Raw genomic sequence first — 27385 nt, 5'->3', positions numbered from 1 at the left:
TTCATACTAGCTCCTTGAGTAGACCCTTCCCTTTCTTTCCCCCCACCGCTCCCTCCTGCCTCCCCTCTGGTCACTGTCAGTCTGCTCCTTGTTTCCATGCCTCTGTTTCTATTTTGCTCACTTGTTTGTTTTGTTCCTTAGGTTCCTGTATTAGGTAAGGTCATACGGTATTTGTCTTTCGCCGTCTGGCTTATTTCACTCAGCATAATATTCTCCAGTTCCATCCATGTTGTCACAAAATGTAGGAGTTCCTTCTTTCTTTCTGCTGCATAGTATTCCACTGTGTAAATGTACCACAGTTTTTTGATCCACTTATCCACTGATGGGCACTTAGGCTGTTTCCAGTGCTTGGCTCTTGTAAATAGTGCTGCCATGAGCACAGGGGTGCATAGGTTCTTCTGATTTGGTGTTTCAGGATTCTTCAGGTATAGTCCCAGCAGTCGAATAGCTGAAAAGGCAGTTTCATTTTTAGTTTTTTAGGAAATTCCATACTGTTTTCCATAGAGGCTGCATCAATCTGCATTCCTACCAACAGTGCACTAATGTTCCCTTTTCTCTACATCTCGCCAACATTTGTTATTTGTTGATTTGTGAATGATGGCCATTCTGACAGGTGTGAGGTGGTATCTCATTGTGGTTTTAATTTGCATCTCTCTGATGGCTAGTGATATTCTTTCATATGCCTATGGACCCTCTGTACGTCCTCTTTGGAGAACTGTCTGTTCAGGTTCTTCGCTCATTTTTTAATTGGGTTGTCTGTCTTCTTGGTGTTGAGTCATATAAGTTCTTTATATATTTTGGAGATCAAACCCTTGTCCGAGGTATCATTGGCAAATATGTTTTCTCATATGGTTGGTTCCCTTTTAATTTTGCTGATGTTTTCTTTAGCTGAGTAGAAACTTTTTAGTTTGATGTAGTTTCATTTGTTCATTCTTTCCTTTATTTCCCTTGTCCTAGGAGATATATTGGCAAAAATATTGCTGCATTGCATTAACTTTAAAGAAAAATATGAGTGTTTTACTCATGACCCTGACTTCCCAGGGGTCCTATACCTCAGCTTGAAGAAGCTAAGATGTCCAAGGACATGACGTCAGGTTCAATTCACACAGATCTCCACCTTTTCCTACAGTGAGTCATAACCCAGAAGTGACACGGTCCCTCCTTAGGAAATCAGGGTGGAAGAGGACTCGTCCAGGACAAACCAGACAATTACACAGTGAGCAAAGGGCTGTCCCCGGAGCCTTGCTTACACATTCTGCCTTTCTGACTTGCGAGTCATCTTAGGGCAGACTCTTCCAAGATGATCTCACCTTCAATTCTCAGGAAAGACATTCCTATTTTGAGGAAATTTGCTGCCTGTCAAAGTTGTTTTTCTTACTTCCATTCTAGCCTCCTGTCACTTCTGGGGTCCCCTCTAAAGTCATATTCTGAAATGTGAACTGGAGGTGACCCTATCTATTTACCTTTGCTACCTGTGCCTTACTAAACTCAGGTCTGTGGGCTCCTTTTAGTGCAGGTACACATGGGCTAGGAACCAGATCTCCCATGTTCACTTTCTCATAAGAAAAATAAATCAATCACCATGTTAGCTAATTTCAGTATCTGATATAAAATATACAGAAAAATCACAGCAGTGATCATCTCTGAGTGGTAGAAATATAAGTGGTTTCTGTTTCCATCATTTTGCTTACCTGTATTTTCTCATTTTCAGCAATAAGCATGTTTCTTGATGATTTTACATTTTGAATTCAAGCTAAAAAATCGAAGCAGAAAGACACAGAACGTGTTTCCATAGGATAGATGACGAGAAAGCCAATAACTCCTTTATCAAGCTGAACCAAATTCCAGTTTAGACTTAGGTTTACAAGATCAAATGAATTGCCTTTGAGGTAGAATTATTTATCCAATGTACTTGGCATATGGTTATCTTCTTATGAATCAAAATCATAACAAAACTAGAAAAACTGCTGGTGAGGTAACGGAAAACAAAATTCAAAGCAATGCCTTAGGAGGTTACATTAGTAACCCGATGAAGTGACACCAAATATGAAACTGTATTAGTAATTCATTAAACAAATACTTGAATATTTACTGTTTCAGCCACCATTCTAGGCACTGAGGTTACAGCAGCAAACAAAACTAGCAAAGATTCCTGTCCTTATGAAGCCCATATCCCAGTCAGAATACAGGGGTGACAGAAGATTCCCATTCATCAATACAATTCTTTGCATAGTATTAATACTGTTTCTGCTGTTTTGACTGTTTTCCTGCCATTTTTCTTAGAGAAGGACTTTCTAACAATTCCATTCTAAAACTAGTGACTAAGTCAACGATTTCTTGACATAGCCCTCCCAGAAGTGAGACAAACTGGATGCCAGTACTTTTGGAGAAGGTACTTAAGAGAATTGGAGATATACCTAGTCATGACCTTCTTGCAGTGATAATCCTAAGGATTTAGCTGATAAAAAAAAAAAAATTGTTCAGATGTTCCCAGAAGAAGAAGCTGAAGTGCCCCCAGTCATGAATAGAGTAGCAAACTAAGTCAGAAGACTGGGAGACCAGGAACTGCCATGGTGGACTATGGGGACAAGCAGAAACAGAAATGGGTCTGACTTAAGGAAATACAGATTTTAGCTCCATGTGAGGGAAGACATTTCAACAGCCAGGCTGTCCCAAAGTGTAATGAGCTGAGGAAAAGGCAGTTCTCAGGCTCAGGTCTACCACTTACTGCCTATGTAACCTTGGGCTAGTCCCAGAGCCTCTATAGGACTCAGTTTCCCTGCTTGTAAGATGGGACTTATTATGGTACTTTTATAAATGGTGCCTTATAAATGGGACTGTGGTGACTATTAAATAAGAAAAAGCATATAAAGTGTCAGTGTACTGCCTGACCTAGAGTAACTTAGATACTGAAAGGCTATCTAGATCAGATGATAAAGTTTAAGACCTTATCTTCTATGCTGTTTTTATAGTGGACTTGATTATATATAGTCATATCTGGCAAAAAGATGAAAATTGGTAGTTGTGAACTTAACATCACAAAAATCCGTGGCTATGGCAGAGACAGAACCTACAGTTCCCTATGAGGGAGCCTCTGAACAGTGCTACCACATTTCTGATATGACCATGGCCCAGGCCCAATATATTGCCCCTGGCTGATTTGGATATATTGTGATTTTGGTCCTCCCTGGAGGTGCACCAGGGTACTGGGCAAAGGTAGGGATCCGGCCAGTATCAGCGTTCAGTGTACACTCAAATCACGGAATCCCTAAGGCAGGACCTTCATTCCCCCATACACACACCCAGAAGGACTGATTGGGAGGTGACCTGGGGTTCAAGATAGGATGTCCCCAGAGAGACTGTGCTCAACGTCACAAAGCTCCCAAAGGCTCATTACTGACCAGAGCAGGAGTGCCAGGCTCAGCCCCACTCTGAGACACCCAGGACTGATAGACTCAGATGGCAGCTTGTAAAACAGGACTCTGGAGGCACAACCAGGCTAGGCTGGAGAGCCAAGCCATAGCTCAGTGGGACGAAGGGCAGTTTAAAGGCAGTGCAGGATAGAATCCCAAACTACTCATAATCCCTCTCGTGGTTACAGGTGTGGGGGGCATATCCAGACAGATTTCCTCTTCCATTCCATTGAGGACATCCCAGGAACAGCTGCATAGCCCCAGGTGAACTGCTTTACAGCCTAGCCCCGCCTCTGGCCCTGGCTATTGGTAATAGTCCATGGGTAGAGGGGCAAGATGCCAGTCCACTTATGTGTGCCCAGCAGGCCTTCTCACAGCTACCATCCCACACCACATGCCTTAGGATCAGCGGTCAGCCTTGAACTGTGGAGCCGAGTCCAGCCCACAAGTTCCCACCATCACATTCTCTCATCAGCCAGCTTTCCAGGCATGCCTAGACCTGTCTGAACTCTTAGCAGGTACAGAACTGAGGCCTATTTTCCCCTACTCCCTTTTCACCCACTATGTAAGGATCAAAATTCCAAAAGCCCAAACAATAATATCTTGTATATGTGTGGTGCTTAGCTCTTTTCAACCCACTTTTCATATCCTGCATGTATTGGTTAGAATTTTTAGTTAAGCAAAAGTAACTAACTTTGGCTGATGGGTATAGCAAAGGATATAAGTGAAAAGATAGCGAGGAGCTCACAAAATCTCCCCAAAGGCAGCAAATCAGGTTTGGAAGTACACAGTCAAGAACAATGTCCCAAACTCCCACTCAGCAGCAGTTTAAGAAGACATCATTGTGACCACTGAGTCTGGCATCCCATCCCCTGCCATCTACACCACAGACAGCCTCATGAGGGATGCTACCCAGTAAACTGCTGTCACTGGAAACTGAGATTGTAACCATCAATGCACTAAAAGGGTTGCAAAGCAGACCCTCTTTTTTTGCTGTCACTGGCTTCCAATTCAAAATTGGAGAGGAGTGGCATGTGCGAGGGAGGACTTGTCAGACTGGAGGAGCCTGAACCTCAGACTGCTGCCCATGCCCTAGCTGCAAAGAAGAGGCTGCACCTCATGAGGCATGGAATTTCTCAAGCACAGGAAGGAGTCTCAGCTGCCAGACAACCGAAATGAGCGACAAATGTCCAACGTCATCTCATTTGTTCATCACACCAACACATGAAGTTGTCAGAATGACTCTTACTACCCCCATCTTAGACAGCAGGAGTGGGACCAGGTCTACCAACACATTAAAATAAAATAAGGAGAAAAGCAGTCTTGATTTCAGGTTTTAAAAAGATCAACTACAGAAATGCAGGATGAGAGGAACCAGGAACTAGGTTTGGCTGCAGGAATACATAAAGTTCTTAGAATTTCAGCTGACTTTAAGTTTCATATGAATCCAGTTGAAGAGACTGCTAATTATGGTCACTGTAGAGACTTCTGGGTGGGACAGTGTCTTGGCCTCTAGGCCTACCAGACTTACCTGGAGTTGACATTCTGGCCACCTATTTGCAGAGATGGGCAGCGAAGGTAGGGAGGCTCTGTAACATCTAATACATGGGCTCTGCTGCTTCAGAGGGCAGAACTGGGGCCACATGGGAGCCACAAGGACCAGAAGCTAGTTCAACACCTGTAAAGCAGGGCACCAGCAAGACAAGCTTCCATGAGATGGGGGTGGGGGGGCCAGGTTGTGCAAGAAGGGGCTTGAAAGCCATCTATCAGAATTTTAAACTAGATGGTGAATGCAGCAGTCCTTTCCAATTCTAAGATGCTAAAACCCTCCAATGTGTGCTAAACACTGGGCACGATCTACAAGGTGGGACAATGGCCCTCCAACAGCTTCCTAAGAACCTACTGAACTAACAAATGACAAAAGAAGAAAACCAAAAATGTGCATTCTTAATAGACATAAATTATAAGGGGAAGGATCATTTTATTCTTTGCATTAGCCAAAATTGAAAGTAATGTCAATGCTAGAGAGGCTGAGGCTGTGATGGCAGTTGGGTAAAATGGATACCACCCTTTATGAAATCAATGTGGCAGATGGTATAAAAAAGACCAAAACTATGTTTAATCCTTCAGCCTAATAACTGTTCACTCAGGAATTTACCTTAAATAGCAATTTGTAGAGTGTAATTACATTAAACTTGGAGTATTCATTACATCATTTTAAATAATAAACAAAAAGTCTTAACTAGAGGAGAGGTCAAGTATAGTGTGGTATTTGATGGAATATATATTAGGCAATCATTACAGATGGCATTTAAAAAGAATCTCTGTCCCTTGAGTTCAAGTCCTGTGTCATATTTACCGCTATAGACTCAGTACTATCTGGAATATAGATATGCTCAATAAATAGCCACTGAATGAATGAATAAATGAACAACTGAACAAATGAATTCAATCTTAGCAAGGGAAAGTGCTTATAACATGTGATATTAGAAAAATAAAGCAGAACTCAAAATCATATTAAACTATGATTTCCAGAATATAGAAGATCATATACATGTGTGTCCTACATGAGGACTGCAATGCAGAAAAATAAAAATAGATGTTAGGGTCACATACTAGGAATGATGCGTTATTTTTATTCACTCATCATGTTTTACTGAGTACCTGTTATGTATCAGGTGTTATGCCACATTCTGTGATACAGCAGTAGACAAAATAGACAAAGTCTCTACCCTAATGGAGAGTTTATTACAGTGGGTTACCGGAGGAGTAAGAGTGGGGGAGAGACAGACAATAAACAGAAAAGTAAGAGAATGTATATGTCAGATGGTAATACTGAAAAAAAGAAGAATCAGCAGGAAAGGAGGATAGCAAGCGCCAGGAGAGGAAAGGCTGCCATTTTATATGAAATGTTCATGAGGATATCCAGGAAAGGAGTTTGAAAGCAGAGGGAACAGCGAGTGCAAAGGCCCTGAGGCCAGAGTATACTTGGAGCAATCAAGGAACAGCATGGAGGTCAATGTGCTGAAGCAGAGGGGACCTATGGGACTACAGGGTGAGTATATATAGCCCAATAGGCCATCATAAGGGCTTTAGGCTTTGCTTTCAATGAGCCAAAGAAACCACTGGAGAAATTTGAGCAGAGGTGTGAAATGATCTGACTTATGTTTAAAAAGAATCACCCATTTTATAAGAATATCTACAAAAGTTTAAGATGAAAGGAAGAATTTTAAACATGGACAGATAAACATAACATTCATGAACTGATTCACAAAATATTTTCTGAACATCCACTGTTTCAAGGGGCTGGAATCACAAGTTTACTTCAAAATTACAAAGATTTATCAACCATACAAAAATACTTTAAAATAACATTGGCTTTTTTTAAAGACAGCAATTTCTCAAAGCAATAAACTGATTTTATGCTTTTTTTCTTTAGAAATTATGGGGATCATTTTTCTCAATTAACATTTAGATGCACAGTTCATATTCTATATCAAGTCCCATAATTGTAAACTCAGTTGCTTTTTGGGAAATCCTAACTGCTTATTTGACTTGTCTTAAATATCTCACACACAACACTTCTGCAGCATCACTCACAATCCAACCTTACTGATAGAAGACCCTTGTGGGAAGTCTGTATGTGTTGGCGAGATTATCTGAAAACTAATAAAATCCTTGTAATCCTTTTCAAGGATGCAGAAAGGAAAATGGCTACATTTCAAATTCATGACATTTCAAAAGCATGAATTAAGCTCTAAGCACTACATTTGAAAAAAATTAACACAAGTTCTCTAATTTATGTTCTAAACTGAGAAAACAAATCAATGCTAAGAAATGAAATTTGCAATATTCTCAAGCACATTTTCTAGTTGATATGCACATGCTTAAATCTACAAACTATACTAAAATATAAATTGTAAGAATCACTACTCTTGAACTTAGTTGATTACAATAAAATCTGGAATTGTGTTTTGTTTGGCTAATTTTATCCCTAGACATTCTGCCTTTTAGGTGTGTATGAAACAGATCATTTTCCGATGATGTTGAGACAATACTTTTGTGAAAATGTATGAGAAAGCTTATTGGTTTCTTTCTCCTCACCCCGCATGCCTTGGGTAAGAAGATTTCTTCTTAGTTCTTCAACATCTTGATTTCTGTGACACTTATGTCAGAGGGCTCTGCATCCTATCCCTCCTCCTTGTCATTGTCTGTTGACTTCCTACTCACTGTGCAGTTTGGCATAGGACTACCAAGGTTGCTCCTCTCCTTCAAAGTAGCCAACTTTCTGGGAGAGTTGCCTTTCAATCCCATGACCTCCTCTGTCCACTCTAGTCACCATGCCCCTGCCCGACTCAAGCTCCTCCACCTCTGGTCAGCATTGCCTGCCCTCCCTGCTCTTCCTTCTCACCCATCACATCTGTCCTCTCACTCCCCTGAGAATCTCACTTCTCCTATTCCATCCTGGTTTCACCTCCTTTCTCTTGTGAAGCACCACTTCCACTTCTGTTGTCAGCATGTCCAACTTCCTTGCTTCCTACCATCCCTTGTCCAACAAAGCCCAGCCCTGGGTCAGCCTCACCAATAGTCTTCTCCACACCTAGCACAGGGCTGATTAAACGCTGAAAAAAGCCCACAACCATACAGATTATCTTGGGACAATGCCTTAATATATGTACCCCCACAAACTATGGCCTCCAGCCTCAGCCAGCCCACACCACTGACCTTCAGTCTCTGTAGGTTGCTATTAGATTTCCTTCCTTTTTCCCACAGTGACCATCTTGAATACTCTCCTCTTTCTACAAGCTTCCCATGGACCTACCAACCTACACACCTACCGACCTACTTGCATCTGCAACTCCTCCTTTCTTTCTCTCCTCCCATTTTAGAGACAAAGTGGGCCCTCCTCGTGCCTGAGGATCACTCTGAACCGTACCACCTCCCACCCTCTTGCTGACCTCACTGCATCCTTCACTCTCTTTTCTGTATCATCAACTGTCCCTCTACTCATTTTTCCCCATCAGCATTTTTAAATGTCCTTTTCTCTCCCAACTTAAAACAAAATTGTCTCTCAACTCTATATCCTTTCTGGTTTTCTCCCTCCTCTCCTTCAAAACAACTTCCAAGAGTTATCTGCATCCACTTCCATGCACTCAGACTTCTGCCCCTGCTACTTGACTGCATCTATTCTCCAAGGTTGCCAGTGACCTCTTTGCTGCTCAAATTGGTGTTCACTTGTTCAGACCTTTGCTGACTTGACAATTCTGTACCATGTTACCTCACTTCCTCCATTTGGCCTCTGTGTGTGGTATACTGTTCTTTGGTTTTTCCTCTAACTCTCTGACTGTTCTTCTCACTTTTCCTTCTGGACCCCTCTTCCTTTACCTGTACCATAAATGTTAGCATTTCTCAAAGGAGTTTGGTCTTCTTTTTAACCCACTCTATGGGAGGAGTTCATCCATTCCCATGGCTTCAATTATGACGTGTATGCTGATAATACGATAATTTAAGAATTTCTTCGGATCAGATCTCTCAAGGATGACAAATTCTCAGCCTCTGTCTTTCTGGTTTGAATTAGGTTCAGGGTAATAGTCCTCCTAGTTACTTCTTTGGCCATGAATAAATTGTTTCCATATATTGAGGAATTCTCCCAACATAAGCTCCAAAGTACCTACTAGACATCTCACCTGGGTGTCTCCCACTCACCTCAAACTCATCTCCTCCTCTTCCTGCCTAAACCTGCTCCTTTACTATTCCACATTCAGAGGAAAGCACCACCACCCACCCACTTAGTTTCCTAAGGCAGACATCTGGGCATCATCTTTTGACTCACCACTCCTCCATGTCTTCAACTCATCACTCACAAAGTCCTTTTAATATTTACCTCCTTAATACAGCTCAGATCCACCCCCTTGTTTACATACTCATAAATGCTATGCTGGATCAGTCTAGCAGATTCTGAACTACATTCCAGCCTCATCTTCTGGCCATTTTCACAAAGGCCCTAGACCTGTTCAAAATGCGTACTTCCTTAAAAACCTTCACTATTTTTAGAATAAAATTATATTCCTCAGCCTGGTACACTAGGCTCTTTGGGACACAGCCCTGGTTGATCGCTCCAATCCCCCATGCCTGAGATTCAGCACTCTGGTTAATCGCTCTGGAACTTTACTGAGACCTTTTTTCCCCCTAACAAAGTTTGCAACTCTAGCTTCCAAACATCTAGAATTCTATTCTCTAAGGGTTCTCTGCTCTAAAGTACCCCTAAAAGATGACAACATGAATATGGTGAGCATATAACTGACCAACATCATACAACTAATAAGAGAATGGTGGCTTGAACCAAGATTACCTAGACATTACCTCCTGCCTCTTTATTCAGTCAAACCAATTTCTGATAATGCAAGATGAAAAATGTGGAATGAGACTAATATTTGTTAAGTGATTGACATATATGAAGTATTTTACATAAGGCATCTCATTTATCTGTTATAATAGTTTAAAATAAGCAACCTGCAGGTCTGAGAAGGTTGTTTGTGCAAAGCCACAGAGCTAGCAAATGGATTTGAATTCCCCACCTTCACCTTATTAGGGGTTTCCTAACACCAATAGCATTTTACAATTGAAGAAATAGGTCCAGCTCAGGATCATGCATCAAATCAGAGGCAAAGTTAGAATTAGAACCCAGGTTTCCTGACTCTAGTTGGCTGGACAGAGGATATTTTAAGGAGAATCATGGAACCTGACTTTTTCCCTATTTGTAACAAGTTTCTGAAAACTAGCACTACTCCTGAAGGGCTAAACTGACCTCCAGAGCTTCAGCTGTGACTCTAGGTCCTCTGCTGATACTCTGTAGATGTCTGCACTGGGCGTAGTCATCCCCCTACCCACTTTTCCAACAGCCTCTGCTCTCACTGCATCCGCAGAATTAGGCACTTTGCTTCAGCACAAATCCCATTTTCCCTTGCCTCCTTACAGTTTTCTATCTTCAATAATGAGGTCCCATCTGTTCATCCAGCTCCAATGGCTTTCCCTCATGGCTTAGTCAGGATCAAAGCCCCTCTGCCATACTCTTAGAAGTCATTAGTTCTTCCCTAAATGCCAACCATGTGACTCTCTATCCCATCTTTGCCTTCCTTCCTTGGATGTCATCAACTCACAGATGACAGAGTTGTTTTTGCTCAGGCTCCGTCTTTTTTGTTTGATTCAGGTTCAGGATAATAGTTCCCCTGGTTATGTCCTTGGCCAAGAATTAATTATTCTCATTTATTAAGGCTTTCTCTCAAGAATGCTTTAGCTGAAATGCACCCAAAATGGCTATATAAAGTGACATATGAAGCATGTGTGGGGTTAATTGGACCATTTGGTCAACACCAGGGCTCTCAGTGGCTAAAAATTCAGAAAAGATGCTACCTAGCAAGATGGGACATCACCACCCTATGAAGATGAACAGGGGGTTGAAAGAAGGGCAGGAATCTCAGACTGTCTTTACTTCAAAGCCAGATCTTTCCCAGAAAGGGAGTGGGAGGTAGGGCATTTAGACTCAGAAAGGAGAAGGGCTATCAGCTAGAAATAGAGGAACAAGAAGAACTGATAACATTTAGGGGAGAATTCATAGGACTTCCAAGAAATAATAGACACAAATCTATCAATCCCTATCATCAGAGGATTGGAAAGGCCCTCAAAGAATTCAGGCAAAATTCTAATCCACTGTACAAATGACATGAAAATTTCTCCAAACAGGTGGCATCACTCTAGTTGAACACTTCCAGCATCAGAAAATGCCCAACCTTAGAAAATCAAGATTATGGAGGTGTGAGTGAAATTCAATTAAAGTTCAATTCATTTTCAAGTCAACAAATATCTATTGAGCACTTACTATTTGCCAAACACTATAGGCACTGTACTGTAAGTATAAATAATATGGACATGGCCCCTGCCCTAAGAATTTTATAATCTAACGAGGAAGATAGTTACATAGGGTGCTGCCCAAACACAAGGTGGGGTACCTATTATGAAGCCCGGCATCTAGGAAAGCTCATGCCCTAGGCTGGGGCTTGAAGAGTATAAGGAGTTAGCTAAATGCAGGGTGGAGGGACCCGGGGGAGTGAGAGAAAACTGGTTATTAAGGCTTCCCAGCTTCCAAAGAGGTTCAGAGTGTTGTAAGAAGGTGGAGTCCAGCGTGTAAGGCCATATCACCCCAAATGCGCCTGATCTCAGAAGCTAAGCAGGGTCGGGCCTGGTTAGAGGCTGCCAAAAAAGGAGAAAAAGGTGGAGTCCAGATCTTGAAGTGTCTTTCAAACGATGACGAGAAGTATGGACTTAATTCCTGAGGCAACGGGAAATCTATGCAGGGTTTCAAGCAGGAGAAGCGCCCTCTGGCTACGCCGAAGGAGATGCTGCGGTATCCGAGGGAGGTGTGAAGGAGGCCAGAACCCAGGGGGACGTCGGGACGGGAAGACCTTCATGGCTAATGGTTATGATAAAAAATAATGAACTCTTCTATGACTAAATCGGAACAAAAATAAAGGAATGAAGTTCAGAATGCAGTGGGAAGGTCGCCTCTGTCCCCTCTCACCTTTGTTGGGCAAACCAAAGCCGCTCACCCTCGGTTTGCCCATCACCGCGGAGTGTGAACGGGGGGACAGCTCCACGCCCTCTTCTCAGAAAGGAAAACTGAGGTTCAAACCCCGAGGCGGGGACCAAGGAGAAAAAAAGAATCCAAACGGCCTCCCAAGAGGGTGTCCGAAGTTATGTTCAATCCTTCCAGGGTCCCACGGCCTGCCCCAGGTCTCCGTCAGCCATCCGCAACCAGCCGTCTTTGCTATGGAAACAGTCCTCCCGCCCCCCTCAGAGCCTCCGTTTCTTCAATGCACCCTGGAAAATGCAGTCCATCTCTGGTTATCTTCCCGCCGCAAGAGCTCACTCCATGTCCTTAAAGGACTACAAGTTCCAGAAGAGCGTGCGAACACGCCGGCGGTCTCTGGGGGAAGTGGTCTTGACAGAGAGACCAAGGAACCCGCGGGCGGGGCTGAAGGGTAAGGGAAGGCGCCCCTCCCAATAGGCGGTCTCCTGGGCGGGGCCCGCGTCGTCATTGGCTACGGCAGCCCACAGGAGGCGGGGTCAGCGGAATGAGGCGCGGAGCTGTTCGCCTCTCCAGGTGCTGAGTCCGAGGCAGGCTCCGGACGCGGGAGCTGCGGTACAGCTGCTGCTGCCGTGCTGCTGCCGCCGCCGCTGCTGCCGCCACTGCCGCCGCTGCCGCGGCTGTTGCAAGAAGTACCATCGGGAAGCCAGGGCCGTGGGGATTCCGGAGGAGCTGGGTGCGCTGCCCGGGACTGAGCGCTCTCCCCCATCTCTGAGGTCAGTGCTGCTGATTTCGCTTTTGTTTTAATGGGGAGGGAATAAATCGGAGTGAGGGGGGCGGGGGGCTGGGGAGTTGATGGGACCTGTCCTCACTGATCTCAAGACCATCCGTCCTGGAGAGCTGCTAACTGACTCCTCGCTCGCCTCCCTGTCGCCAGGCGCCTGAGGTCGGAGCAGCTTGGGTTAGTTTTTGTCTTATGGTAGAGGGGGCTCTTGAGTGTGAGGACAAGCGCTGGGGGACCACTCCCCCGCCCTGTCTGTCCTGGAAGGGTGTTGAGAGCTTCGAGTCTCCTTCCCCTGTGTCTGAAGTCGGCTGCTTTGGATTATTGAGGACGGGAGGGATGAAAGGTTCAGAAGCAGGGAACCCTTCCCCGCAATACCTCGGCTGCTTGAGGGTACAAAGGGGGTCTGGGTGTGATGGATGAGACCACAGGACTCCTCCTTCTGCTCAGACCCTCCTGGGGTTATTAAGGAAGGGCTGTTTGGGATATCAGGATGCACCTTTCCCATGCCCACCCTTTTCCCGAAGCCTAGGATTTGTGAAGGCTGGGGGGGGGGGGCAGGATGTAGATGGAGACAGGGGACTCTCTCTTCTCTTGCTTGGACCCGCCGAGGTTATTGGATGGGAGGGGGTTGAGGTGTAAGAGGCAAAACGAGACCCTCCCCACCCTGCTTGGAGTCACGGGTACAGGAAAGCACCGACGGATTCTTGGGGTCCTCCACGCTCGGACCCGCGCCTAAGGTCGGAGTGGCCTAGGGGTGAGGTGCGCTGTGGGGGAAAGTAAGAGGGACCCCTCCCAACCTCTCCCTTCCCAGGACTTATCTCCTAGGCCCTTTCTACCTGGATCCAGCCCAGGGACAACAAGAAGTCAAAATGATCCTCCCTGCCCCGCCCCGCCCCGGGGACTGGGCTCCTGCACCGCAGAGGGGAGACAGACCCAGGTGGACATGTGCTGAGCGGGACAGGGCGGTCCCTTCTCAAGCACTTCAGAGCAACGGGCAGACACGCCCCGCTCCCACAGACCTTTGGGACTGCTCCATTCGACGCGGGGTGCGCCCCAAATCAGGCCACTGAGACCTGCGTCCTGGGCACGCGGCGGCCACTCCAGGCGCGGGGCTTTCGCTCTCCGCCCTGGCATCCGAGGGAGGACAAAGCGGCGGTAGCCGCACTGGTGGGCCTGCGCCAAGGGCTGAGCGGGGGGCGCGGCCAGGAGAAGGGGGGCTTCGGGCGCGGCGCGGGGAGCTTCCGCGGAAACATGCCAGATGCCGGGCGGGAGACAAAGCGCCCTCGCTCCTCGTGGGCCCGCGCGAGCAGAGATGGAAAATCCCAAGAGAGGAGGTGGCTAAGTCCGGGGGGAAAATCCCAAGAGAGGAGGGCGGCTTAGTCCTGGCAGGGCAGTGTGCCCGCACTCTTCTTCCCCGCACCCCCCTACACACCCCTGCTGGAGCCGGGCACCCAGATACTATGTGTGCAATAGTAACCAGGGTCTCTTCTGGGGGGGCGTTCAAGACATGTGACCATAAGGATGCAGACAGTTGGGGGACTCTGCCCCATGGGGAGGGGCCCATGGTTCAGGAGTCCTGAGTGGGCCAGGGTCTGAAGGGGTATCCTGACCAGATATCCCCTGCCCAACATCGCCATCAGCCATGCTAAGTCAAATTTGGTTCCTGGGTTTGAATGTGTTTGTGTGTGTCACAGTGTGTGTGAATGTGTATGATTAAGTGAATGTGAAAATGAGTGCTCTAGTGTTCACGTGTGTGTCATGTTGAGCTTGGGCATCTGGTTGCATGTGTGTAAGAAGAGGAACCACTCACTGATGGCCTTGGATGTTGGGAGTGCGAATGAGTGCAGGGTAGTCTCCCCTTTCACTCTCAAGCCGTAGTAATGAACTAGGGTCCAAGTGGATGTCCTCAGGGTGGAGGTAGCTTCAGGCCATCTTGGGCCTAGCCTGCATGCCTCAGTGTGAACCAGAAAGTTGGATCTCACAAGTATGTGGCGCCCTTTTCAGTCCTTCTGCAGCCTCAGGTCTGAATCTAACAACCTCACCAGAGCCGTACCCTTTCCATCCCTCAGAATATTCAGGCTAAGGACCAGAATTCTGCAACACTGCCCCACCCACCAGAGGCTTCCAAGTGGTGCTTGGCCAGGGGGCCCATCAACAAAGTATCTCATGAGTGTGTATAAGATTGTGTGGCAAGGCAACTTTTGTCACTTTGGTCTCCATGTCTGGAAGAGCCCTGGGGCTGGAGTTGCCGCTCAGTGACAGCTGGCCCCTCAGTAATACCAGTCACACTCACAAGAGAGGGCACTAGTGTGACACAGAAATACCACTATGGGTAGACACCCCTAGAGAATGAAAACTGCCCTCCCATACCTGCCAATTCCCAGCAAGTGACCTCAGTTTCATAGCACTTTTATGGCAAAGGTGCTATGTGACTGAGATAATCCCTACCTGAACCCCCTTCCCAGTAGAACCACAAGAAGAGCAGTTACTAGACAGAGGAGCCACCACCCAGACCAGCCCTGCCAGGTCCAATCTCCACAAGCGACCTCTGCTGGGCAGAAGTTAAACCAAGCTGAAATTTAGCAGCTAATAAACAGTCCCCCAGGTATGGAGGCTCAGGGTGGGTGAGAGCATTGTTAGTTGAAAACCACAAACCCTGTCTTCCTTTGGAGTCCTGAGTTGATGTTCTTGTCTGGAGTTCCTTCAAGCTAATTCAAGCAGTGGGACTGCCACTGTCCTCACCCACAGGGAAGTTATTTAAAGAGGGCCTAAATAAAAACCTTTGTTCAAGCTTCCATCTAGTTGGGGTGGGTATCAAATCCATTTATAAGGAAAATGCATGGAGAACATTTATGAATATCAGGGAGGTTTAAGTATTCTTCCTGTTTCTTCCTCTTGCTCTATGATTCTTCTTTTTTTTTTTTCCTCCACTTCTATACTCTTCTATTCCTATTATTAGTCAGTAACATAATTTTAAACATAAGCTTTCTTTTGCGTTGTCAACATGACCCTGAAAATGCAGATATCAGGGGGCTATTACTAAATGCAAAGATCCAGCAATCTGGCTCTTCCAGGCCTAATAATGGGAATAGGAAAGATGGATGAGATGAGCTTAGTCTTAAATGGTCACCTGGTGAGTGTCTCTTCTCCTAGAGTTTCTGTAAAGGGATTTCATGCAGCCACAAAGTCTTTCAAGCTCTTCAAAGGAAAGGAGGTATTTAAATACCTGGTATTGTTCTTACTTTGGCATCCATGTGATTTGCATTGAACTATGTGACTCAGTATTATAAAGTAAAAATAGGACTTAATATCTTCCTTGCCTGTTCAGAAGGTGACTGCACATGTGTGTTGTGTTCTGCATTGGAGAGTGAAAAGCTACATTATCTCATAAATTGAGCCACCTGCTTATTCTGATTAGAGAATGATGCTCAACATCACCTACAGGCAATAATATTATTTTATGTTTGTTTTAATTTATACCTGAATCTTTTTGTCTTATAGAACCTTTCTTCATGCTTACATAGTATTACTTTTACTTGAACTTAATCAAGAATGTTTAATCCTTGTACCAAAGCCAAACAAATTAAATATCAGCAGATACAGGAAGATGTGGGCGGTATTTCTGTTCTTCTTGGGCTCAAAAAAAAAATCTTTGGAATTCTTAAGAGAGAAGGAAAGGGCCTGAAGATTTTCCAGGAGGGCTGGACATTTTGAAGAATGCAAGTGGCATGTATGCTGGAAGTAAAACTGCAGCCCTTGTGATTCCTAAACCCCTACACTAGCACTGCCTTTCTGGGAAAATTCCCCCTGCTGCACCTTCAGGCAGCTAGCAGTCGCTAAGTGGAGCTGTCCAAGGTTCTGCACACTGGCCTCAGCCCCACTAGTGGGAAGGGAGGATTTTAGGGCGTGGAACAGAAGCAAGCTTTGAGGATTACAGTCACTGTGAGGATTCCCAAAGCTCATCACATAATGCAAGAAGAGAAAACAGAGCTGTAGAGGCTTTTACTGTATCACTTTGAACAAACCCATTGGCAATCTCTATTGAAAGAATTATGAGCTAAGACGAAGAAATGTTTGAGTCAGGCTCTTCACAGGCAAGAATGTATTTAATCCTCACATTCCTAAGAGATAGGTGGTGTTATTCCCACTTTCAAGATAAGGAAATGAAGCTTTGAGAGGAAAGGGACTTGTCCATGGTCACACAGCTCAGAAGGGACAGAGTTTAGATTTTAACCTGGGTCACTTGAACTTCAGAGCCTCCTTACCACTAAATTTTCCCTTCTATAGTAGAAGTGAAATTGAAGTATTGGGCTATTCTAGATGAGACTCAAGCCAAATTTTAGAGGAATGGGGTTGGGGACCTACTAAGATTCAGACATAAACCACAAAAACTCCTTTTAAATTCATCAAAGGTTATCACCACATACTTTACATATTATCCTGACAAAAGCCTTGCTACCTGAAGTTGATTACCAAAGAAGAGGAAAGGAAAGTATAATGACCCTCGTGGCCAGTAGCCCAGGGTTTTCTTTCCAGAGTGGAACAATTTCACAGGGAGCCAAGCCTGAATGGCAACAAAATGTGTTTTAATAATCTGCAAGAATGGAAAAAAACATGAGGCGGCTGTTAGTATTTGAGAGTACATATAGAGCCAAAAAAGGAGAGCTTATCTTTTTTTGCTAGCATCCTGTTCCAATTCTGAGGACACTTGGATATTGTTAAGAGGCTTCTTCCACCTAGTCCCACTCTCAGATTCTCACAGAAAAGCCTCTACCACCAAAATGAAAATTTTCACTATTGTTAGCCTCAACTAATCTCAGGGAAGCATCACAATCCTACCCCCATGTCATCACAACCAGTGTTCTGACATTTTTTATGTGGCTGCAGGACTCCTGGAGGATGGCAGGTTTGGGGTTTGATGGGCCCTAGGCCACATGTCCTCCAGTCCTTCCAGGGTGGCAGTGCCGACTACCCCAATATTGCTGCATGTACAACAGGCCTGTGCCTGAGAATCCCCCATTCAGCAGTTGTACGTTTCGGTATCTAAAGAAAACAGAGAGGAATATATTCGTGCTTTTTCTCCTCTTCCTAGACCTCAGTCTGCACAACATGCAGATAGGGGGCCTGGCCTTTTATGAAAATGCCTCACATCAAGCTGGGTCTCCAATCCCTCTAGAGTAATTCCTTCCCCTTCTAGGTTTGGGGTTTGCAGGCCTCTGACGTGTGGAGCAAAGGCTGCTATTACTTTTCCTGAGGGCACTTGGAGGCCAAGGACCTGGCTCCCCATCTGGGTCTGCTCTGACTCATATGACCGCAGACAGATTTGATTGTTTTCTTATTTAGAGTCATTAATTAACTCTCCTCAGCATCAGAACAGCATGTAATAAGAGGGAAGCCATGTGTGGGGGTCTCTAAGCAGCTGTGTCTACAGCTGAGCACTATCTTCTTTACTAACAGCATCAGGAAACGATTTTTAATCTTGGCTATAACCCTTCAAAAAGCTTGGATTGTCAAGATTTTAGGCGAATATGATAAAGGATATAAAAGTGTAATTAATTGCTAAGGCTGCTATAGTTATTCTGGCAAAAACCAGGAGACCTGAGGGTCCCTCAAAGAACTGGATTTTCATTTCATCTTGTGCCTGCAATGTGTCAGGCACACAATTCAGCACAAGGAACACAACCCAACTTGGGATAAACCCTGTCATAAAAATCTTAAGTGGAAAGTAAAAATAGATTCCACAACCGTAAAAAGGGTATGTGCAGTAAGTAGTTTTTTGGAAGTGAAAAGAACCTTAATAATCATAAACAATCAACTTGTTTTTAACATAAGGAAAGAGCTGAGGGAAGTTGAGGGTTGCCTCTGGTCAGAGCCCCCGTTAGTGGGAAAGATGGGGATTAGAACCCAGGTATTATAAACTCCTGAAGCTTGTTCTTTCACTGTCCTAACCTGCTGCTCTGTTCATTAAATTATCCAACGGGCATCCTTCCATTAACATAGACTTACTTGATCCAATCATAATGCAAAACTCAAATTTAAAGCTGAAATAGAAATAAATAATAGATGAAATAGGAAAAGGAGAATGCCCATGTTGTCCAATATAGTAGCCGTATGCAGCTGTTGAACACCTAAAATGTGGCTAGTCTGAATTGAAATGTGCTGTAAGTATGAAATATATACCAGACTTTGGAAAATTAATATGAAAAAAAGAATATAATGTTGTTAATATCATTACAGATTGAAATTATATTTTGGATATATGGGGTAAAATTAAATATTATTAAAAAATATTTCACTTGTTTCTTTTTACTTGTTTAATGCATCTATGAGAAAAATGTATAATTATATATGTAGCTTGCATTTATAACTCACATATTTCTACTGGGCAGCACTATTGTAGAGTGTTCTCCTTTAGGAGGAAATTTTCTTTCTCTTTTTTTTAAAGAGATTTTGATTTTTAGAGAGAGGGGGAGGGAGGGACAAAGTGAGGGAGAGAAACATGACATGTGACTTTGATCGGTTGTCTCTCTTGCACCCCCAGTCAGGGACCGGCCCCTAACGCAGTGAATTTTTGGCTCTCAGGCTGATTCTTAATCTGCTGAGCCACACCAGCTAAGAAAGAAGTAAATTTTCTTTACAAACTGAGGCATTTGGCAAAGTAGATTCTGTAATCAGTCAGCTTGAGATGAATCCTGGCTCTAACATTTGGGCTATGTGACCTTGGGCACGTTGATGAATTTTTCTGTGCTTCTGTTTCCTCACCTGTAAAATGAGGATAACAGACCATATCCCCCAGTTATGAGTTAAGTCACTTGACTGTTACATAGCTAGGGCTCAGTTAATTTATCTGATGTTATTATCAGAAGGGGCTTATAGAATCTTACAGGACGGGGCACCTAGAAGGAGAACAAGTAGACAATTTTCAGATAAATCAAGCAAAAGATTTACTACTAGCTAAAACATGATTGAAAACACTTGCTAAGCTGATGAATTACCTTGATGTGGCCCCAATTTGCTGTCAGATAAAGATACTGAGAAAATATTTTTAGCATTCACATACAGTAAATAGACTAGCTAACTGCATTATGTACAGGTTTTGACCTCTGCTAATGAGTTGAAGAAGAGGATGACTAGAGGGCACTTGTAACAGATGACCCATAAGATCTAAGTCTTTTTGACTCCAAAATCTCAGGGAAATGTGAGCCCTGTGCTTTAGGAGAAAGATCCTGGATAGGAGTTAGACAGATGTGAGATTAAAGCTGCTCTGCCACCAGTTTACCTTGATCAAGACACTGAGTTTCTGTTTTCTGTAAAATGGAGATAGTACCACCTCTCAGGCAGGTTGTGATAAGGAGTAAATTAGATAATGCAAATAAAGCACCTCGTACATGATAGGCACTCAAAAATAATAGCTTTGAGTATTATTTTTAGGTGCTCTTTAACAGAGAATTTTCTGTCCAGAATCTCCATGGTCTTTTCTAAATTCAACTCTTCATTTCCCGTCCTTGCTTAGTCCCTGAAGAGGTTAAAAGGACAATTTCACTTGAGTGTGTCTACACCAGAATGTAGGGTCTCAGTTACTTTGGGCACTCCATGTAATTTGTCATGTTCTTCTCTCTGCTCCATTAACACACATGAGGTTCTTTCACTGGGATGATGAGGCAAGCAGCAAAATGGGCGTTTTTTTGCCATCATTTTTATCATGATCATGAAGTTCTGACATTCTGACCTTGGTATTTAGAGCACTTTACATGCAGCTTTGCTTTAAAAATAAAGGGACAGCCCTTGCTGGTGTGGTTCAATAAATTGAGCGCTGGCCTGTGAACCAAAGGGTCGCAGGTTTGATTCCCAGTCAGGACACATGCCTGGGTTGCAGGCTAGGTCCCCAGTTGGGGGCACAAGAGGCAACCACACAGTGATGTTTTTCTCCCTCTCTTTCTCCTTTCCCCTCTCTCTAAAAATAAATAAATAAACAAACAACAAACAAATAAATTATTAATAAATAAACAAAATGTAAAAAATAACTAAAAATAAAACAAAATAAAAATAAAGGGACATAAATCTGGAAATCATAGCCCCAGGAGAACTAGCTTTTCCTGCCTCCCAGAGCAGACCATGGGTCCATTCACTGCATGCCTCTGAGGGAGCACATTGCTGCTCTCCTTGACCATTTCTTCCTCTCCTGAAAGTTTGCCTTCTGGACTAAAGAAATACATGTCAAGCTCAGTGAAGACTTATATTAACAGAGCATATTGGACTCTAGAGAAAACACTCATACTAGGCTCACAGGATGTGTGGGGAATCCTTGAAAGTGTTTTGGCAGGAGAGCAACATGGTCAGATTTCTGGGTCAAGGTGTAGTGGGTGGATTGAAGTGGGGAAGAGCCTGGAGGTAGGCTTATCCCTGATTCTATTGAGAGGCCCCCAATTTCTAGGGACCTAACCACCGGAACCGAGTTCTTTGGGGATAGGGTCTGGTCTTGAAATGCATTTTTCTCACTTTTCCCTCAATAGATGCTGAATGGTGGGTAGCTGGGGTGGGATCATTTTGAGAAAACTTGCTCTGGAGGTGCTGGGGTCTTCTGTGGAGAAGAAAATTGCCCGTGTGCTGAATGTACCAAGGAATAAGGGCTGAAGTAACCACAGGAGGCCTGATTAAGGCGAGTTGACTATGACAGTGTGAAAGCTGTGAACCCCAAGCAGAAAGATCTGAGTCTGAATCTCAGCTTCATCACCAAATGTGTAAACTTGGGCAAATGTTTTAAACTTTCTGGGCCTCACTTTCCTCATCTGGGACAATGGCACCTACTTTTACTGGACTATGGCCATTATATGGCAACATGTAAGAAAATCCTTATGATAATACTAATCTTCCTATATCTAGTGTGTTCAGTGTGTCAAGCATATAGAGAGTTCTTCTATATCCATAAAAGAGCTACCTTTATTATCCTTATTTTATAGCTGAGGAAAGCAATACTCAGGATCCTTAAGTAACTGGCCGAAGGTGACACAGGCAATGAGAAGTGGGACAAGGGCCCCAACCTAGGCAATCTGACTGTAGAGCCTGCTCTTAACCACTCTGATCACTGCCTCCCTGGTTCAAGGTCAGCAGGAACCTAATAACTGTTATTCTGAAGAAGGGTGAGGTGATTTGTGGGTCAGCTTGTATAGAGGTCTTTTGCTTGGTCTTCAAGGATGGGTACAATATGGAGAGACTCTGACGGGTAAGTAGGATGGGGATGGAAGGCTGGGAAAATCTGTGATCAAATGAACAGAGCTAGAAATTCCAGTGGTGTCTTTGGGAACCCTAATATGGAAAGGAGGATTTCAGTAGGAAATAGAAGATTGGAAAGAAGGGTTTGGAAAGCCTTGAATGTCAGGCTAATAAGAGTTAGAGAATCAAAAAGTTCATAGGCAAAGAAAGGGATGTGAAATCAGAAACCACCAATTTAAGGTATCTCACTAAATTTGGGCATTCTGTTGCAGTGTGCAGCATGCTCAAGCGTGCCCAAAGCTCAAGCCTGAGGAGGGCATGGCCATAGAGCACTGCAATCCAGTATTCCTGCCAGTGTTCTTCACTTTCCAAAGAGTGTGCATGGCCTTTTCTTTCATTTCATCTTCACAAACACCCTAGGCAGTAGAAAGTTGGGAGGTCTGCTACAAGGATTGCTGCCTGGGTCAAGTGGCAGGCAGCATGGGCTGCCAGAAAGCACAAATGCCAAGCTCAGCTGCAGTACCCAAATCCAAGCAAATAGCTTAGGAGCGCTCTTTCTGTGAGGAAGGAGGCAGAAGCCTTGCCCTCTGGACTGAGGCCTTTTCTCTTGCTCCAGGAGGCAGGCAGTATTATCCTTTGGTCCACAATTCCCCAGTGAGACCCCCTGAGTAGCTGCCTCCCAGGGTAACTGCTGTGAGGACCTGAGTCAGGGTCATTGCAAATCTCAAAGACTTTTCTGGATGCAGTACCTGTCAGTCAGTGCTCCCTCTCATGCAGAGATATTGTTTGACAAAAGATTTTTCTGGACTTGCCATTTTGAATTCATTCAGCTTATTTCTCTGCACACTGCAGGGACTGGAAATTAAACCCCATTCTCCTTAGACTGGTGAAGGAAAATCTATCTTTTCTAATGGCTGCAGTTGATGCTGACCACTGGATTTCTCTCCATGGATACGTTTCTAATAACAATGGGAAACAAAGGCAGGAAGGAGAGGGACACAGATACGGCAGTTCTTCTGAGAGGCACCTGCAGTTCTGCGAAGGATGTGTGGCAGAGGGGTGGTAACTTTCACAGATATGAGAGAGTCCTTTGATAAGTAAGGAGGAATTTTGTTGTATAAGATGACAGAAGATAAAAGAGATCATGGTGTCGTACTATTTTCTCTGGAAAGTCATGCCAGTGTTCCAGATGTCCTCTACAATTCTAGAAGGATAAATATATGGGTTGGCAAGGCCACATAGATTTTGACAAGTTGCCCAATGATAAGTCCCTAGTAATTATAAACACATCACTAATGAGAAATAACAAATACTTGGTAATGGAATGTTAAGAGCTCATCTGGCCATTAACTCTAGTAATGATTAACGTGTGACAGCACACTCTGAATGCAACAGGGTGGCATGATGACTTCTGAAGAAGTCAAATTGGGAAATTGGAATAATAATAATAATAATAATAATAATAATAATAATAATAAAGGCACAGATGCTTAGGATGGTTGAGCATCAGAAGGTAGAGCTATGGTTACTTCAGAGCAGTTTCACCAGCCAGTTTACTTTTACTTGGTCATTCTGACCCCAAAGCTCTGATATGTCAATTTTTAGACATCCCTATGATCAGCCCCCAGCATAGGGCCTGGCACACAGTAGGTTCTCAACAAGTGTTCAAAGCTTGCTCATGCACCTGGCATGTACTCTGTGTTAAGCCCTGTGCCCAGCATTGGAGAGATGGAAGTAAAAGAGACACAGTCCCTGTCCTTAGGGGGTTTGTCAACGCTAAAACAGAACAAGGACTGCTGTGTAGGAAATGTGCAAGTAAACATGGCCACCTCATGATGCTCTCTTTTAGGTGTTTCCTCACACCCATGGAACAATGTAGCCCAGCAGGTGAGCCAAATTTGGATCTTACAAATTCTGCCAACCTTACCTCATGTCATGTCTGAGCAGGTCCAGTTGTGGATTTGGAGGAGGCAGAGGGTATTTCAGAAATTTATTGCATACATTCAGTGAAAATATTTTTCCTTTACACACTTCATTTGAAAGACTCACTCTTGAGACCTTTTGCCTGCAATTAGAGCATGCTTCCACAAGGGGCACCACGAAGCAGCCATGCTTTCCAGAGGCGTGGTATGCTGAGCACAAAGTACAGTTTCTCAGCTGTTAATCTACAGAAGCACATAATTTAAAAAATACTTGATCATAAGAGGATTGCACATTTAATTGGACCAAGCAACTGTAACCTATGTATAGTGAGTGGAGAGGTGTGAATTCATCAACATTCATTTAACAAAATTCATGTACACCTACTGTCTACTCTACAAAGAACAACATGAAGTCCCTGCCCTTAGGTACTCACTCCTGTGAGGAGGACGAACACAGATAGATGATTCCCGTGCAGTGAGATAAGTGATATAATGGGTGAGCAGAGAGCACTGGAAGCACTGAGGAGGGAGGAGGACTAACTGGACTAACTCTGATGGGGGAATACGCACACACACACTCGCATGTCTTGGGTCTAAACGTTAACAATCGAGTCAGAGGGTTTACACTAGCACACACAGAAGCAAAAAATAAAAGTGGGTTGGAATATTTTTGAGATACGGTAGGGAGTTGGGAGTGGCCTGTTGAGTGACCTTGAATTATATTATCTACATTTCTGGACCTCAGTTTCCTCATCTGGTGCCCCAAGGGCTTGGTAGTGGTCAGGATGGCCTGCACATCTGGAATAGCATTGGAGATTAGAGTAATGACCTGATCTCCAGGGGCCAGGCCTGTCCCAAGGCCTTCTTGGCACCTGCTTATCTGGACCCTGGTGATGATAGTTCTTGATTCTGGTTGAAATGTTCTAAGAATTCTAGAGAATCAGCCAAGATGCTTATCCCAGAGGAACTTGATGTTTGTGGAGTATCAGTCTTTGGTGTCCAGGGGAAATGGTCTAGCTCTCCTGAGTTGTTATTTGGCTTTACCACCCTCCCTAGAGGCCAGGCTGGCCCCCTCAAAGTCCTACCACTGCGTGCACTATCCTGACCCCTTCTCACCAGCAGGTCTTCTGATCTATAGCCTGTCTCTTTAGAGAGCCTTGGCCCTGTCAGGCAGAGGATCTCTGGTGGCAGGTCAGCCCACCCCTGCCTCTCATGCCCTTCAGAAGCAGTAATTATTTTGCAATGTATATATGTTTCAAATCATCACCTTGCATACCTTAAACAAACATATGTTTTATGTCAATAATGTCTCCATAAAGCTGGGGAGAAAAAGAAAAGAAAATCCCTACCCGGCCTGTGTCTCTCTCTAGAGAACTTCTTGAGCACTAGACAGCTGTCCTCCCCAGCCAGCTCCACCTGACCTTTCCCAGATCCCAGCCCTCCCCTATCTGTGGGTGTAGCAGTACCCTCCTGAGAACTGGCACCTCTGTGTTAGGGGATACAGAGGAGCAAATATCTTGCATAAATGAAAAGAAATGCCAGAGTGTTTAGATCTAAACAAGTTATTTAAAGCTTTTAATCGCCCCACAGAGAGAGTTTTAATATGCAATACATTAGAGCAATACCTGGTCAAGAGAGTAGACAAATGGGGGCACTTAAAGAGCTCTCACTGAAATTCCATTTAGAAGCCTTAAAAAGCATGTCTTAAAGTAATTCATGAGACTGACAGTCCCTGAACCACCTGTCTAGGCCAGAGTCACAGCCCCGCCAACTCCAGTCACCCACCTCCCACCCTACTCTCACTCTGGTCCCTCAGCCGTGGGACTCTCTCTCTGCAGAGAGCCCATCCCTGCCAGCTGGGACCACTCCGCTCAGACTGCTTTTCTCAGCCAGCAGGTACCTCTTCCTGGGGCTTCCACAGGCAGTGGTAATGGCACTTCCTGCCTTGCCCCCTCACTATCGCCAAACACACACCCGCTCTGGATGGTTGCTTCAATCTCACAGGAAGTACCAGTGTACCTCCTGGGAGTGGCCCTCAGCCCTTCTGCTCCAGCTGTATAGGGCTCCCTTCCCAGAGGGAGCAAACAAAGAAAAATCAACAGAGAGCCTTTAAAACCATTCTGAGAGGATGTCGCCATCACCAAAGGAGACGAGAAGGGCCTGGCTGAGATAAGCAGAGCCACTTAGAAACCAAACCCAGAGACAAATTAAAACATTCGTTGGAGGCGATAGAATGTAGATCTGTGGAATGAGAAACAAGATGTCTCCCTTCCAAATCACTGCAGAAGATAAAAGAAATAATTAACTGTGGCCCAAAAGTCAGAAAAGAAAGGAAATGCAGAAAACCTAAAACAAGATGACAGGCGGCCACCCAACATGGTTATGAAAATAAATGTAAGCATTTAACATTCCCTTATTAGAAGACAAAGTTTCCCTGGTTAAATTCATACAAGAGACTCATCTAAAATAAAACAGCTCCAGGAGAGGCAAAGCTATACCAGGTAAATGCAAACAAAAGAAAAAGCGTGAGTGGCTACATCAGACAAAGCATGATTTAAGGCAATGAACAGCGTCAAGCAGTATAATAAGGGTAATTTTATATTCATAGGAGCAATTGTGAAAGCATGACTGTTCTGAACGTTTATACACTCAATATTTTAGCATCAAAATACTTGAGGCAAAACCTGTTACCTTGGAAATACAAGACAGAGACAGTAAATGTGCATACTACTCTCAGTACCTGACATCAAGTAGCCAGAACACATATAACAACAGAATGAAGTACTGTAATGAAGAAGATGAATTTAAAAGGTGGGTGCTGAACTTTGTAGCAGTCTAAGTGATGTTTGCCATGTTTTAAAAGATCATCGTAGACTGATGCTTGTGATACAAATGTAAAATTGAGTACAAATTTATATATACAGTATAATTAGAATTGTAAAATTTAAAACCCTAAACCACTGAAAGAAAACATCAAAACATTAACATTTGGTGTGTTTACAAAGACCAGAGTTCAGGTATTTAAATTTTTTCTTTCCATTTTTTCCTTCCAAATGATCTTTGCTGATCATGTATTATTCTATGACTTTAACAAAGTGAATTTTTAAAAAAGAGTAAAACATTTCCCCATAGCATAGGACTTATTATTTTCAAGATTTGGATAAAATTTAATGAACAAGAGCAGCGGACAGAAACCCTTGCAGGCCCTCCTGGTAACTCCCTCCTAGAAACCCTCTGCTTCTTTGCCCCAGGACACTGTGTTTTCCCAGCTCAGCTCCCACCTCTTCTACTGTGACTTTTTAACCCTTCTATCCCTCCACTGGCAGTTCGGATGTAGTTGCCCCAAGATAGACCCTAGTCCCCTTGCTTTTCCCCTCTGCCCGTGCCTGTGGTGACCTCTCTTACTCTTGTAGAGGAACATAGTTCCCCTCTATAGGCCAAGGGCTTCCAAATTTATGTTACTCAAAAC

At 44.1% G+C, this 27385-nt stretch overlaps 1 protein-coding gene and 1 long non-coding RNA gene across 2 annotated transcripts in view; one reads left to right on the top strand and one right to left on the bottom strand.

Moving 5' to 3' along the window:
* Positions 1-58: 58 nt before the first annotated feature.
* LOC149994120 (uncharacterized) lies at positions 59-12384 on the bottom strand. Its single transcript, XR_016507757.1, has 3 exons — positions 11992-12384; positions 4945-5091; positions 59-448 (listed from the first exon to the last, which is right to left on the bottom strand). It is a non-coding gene; the product is annotated as an uncharacterized LOC149994120 (long non-coding RNA).
* Positions 12385-12591: 207 nt separating this feature from the next.
* Positions 12592-27385, top strand: part of SMPD3 (sphingomyelin phosphodiesterase 3) — a 79399-nt gene continuing 64605 nt past the window's right edge. Inside the window, exon 1 of the mRNA XM_090260369.1 lies at positions 12592-12773. The gene's annotated coding sequence lies outside the window, so the exon portion shown is untranslated. The remainder of the gene's footprint in view (positions 12774-27385) is intronic.

This window comes from Furipterus horrens, unplaced genomic scaffold, assembly GCF_987537825.1.
Source record: "Furipterus horrens unplaced genomic scaffold, mFurHor1.1.pri manual_scaffold_13, whole genome shotgun sequence".
Lineage (NCBI taxonomy): Eukaryota > Metazoa > Chordata > Mammalia > Chiroptera > Furipteridae > Furipterus > Furipterus horrens.
Note: the sequence above shows the minus strand (reverse complement) of the source record. Positions and strands in the feature narration are given on the sequence as shown.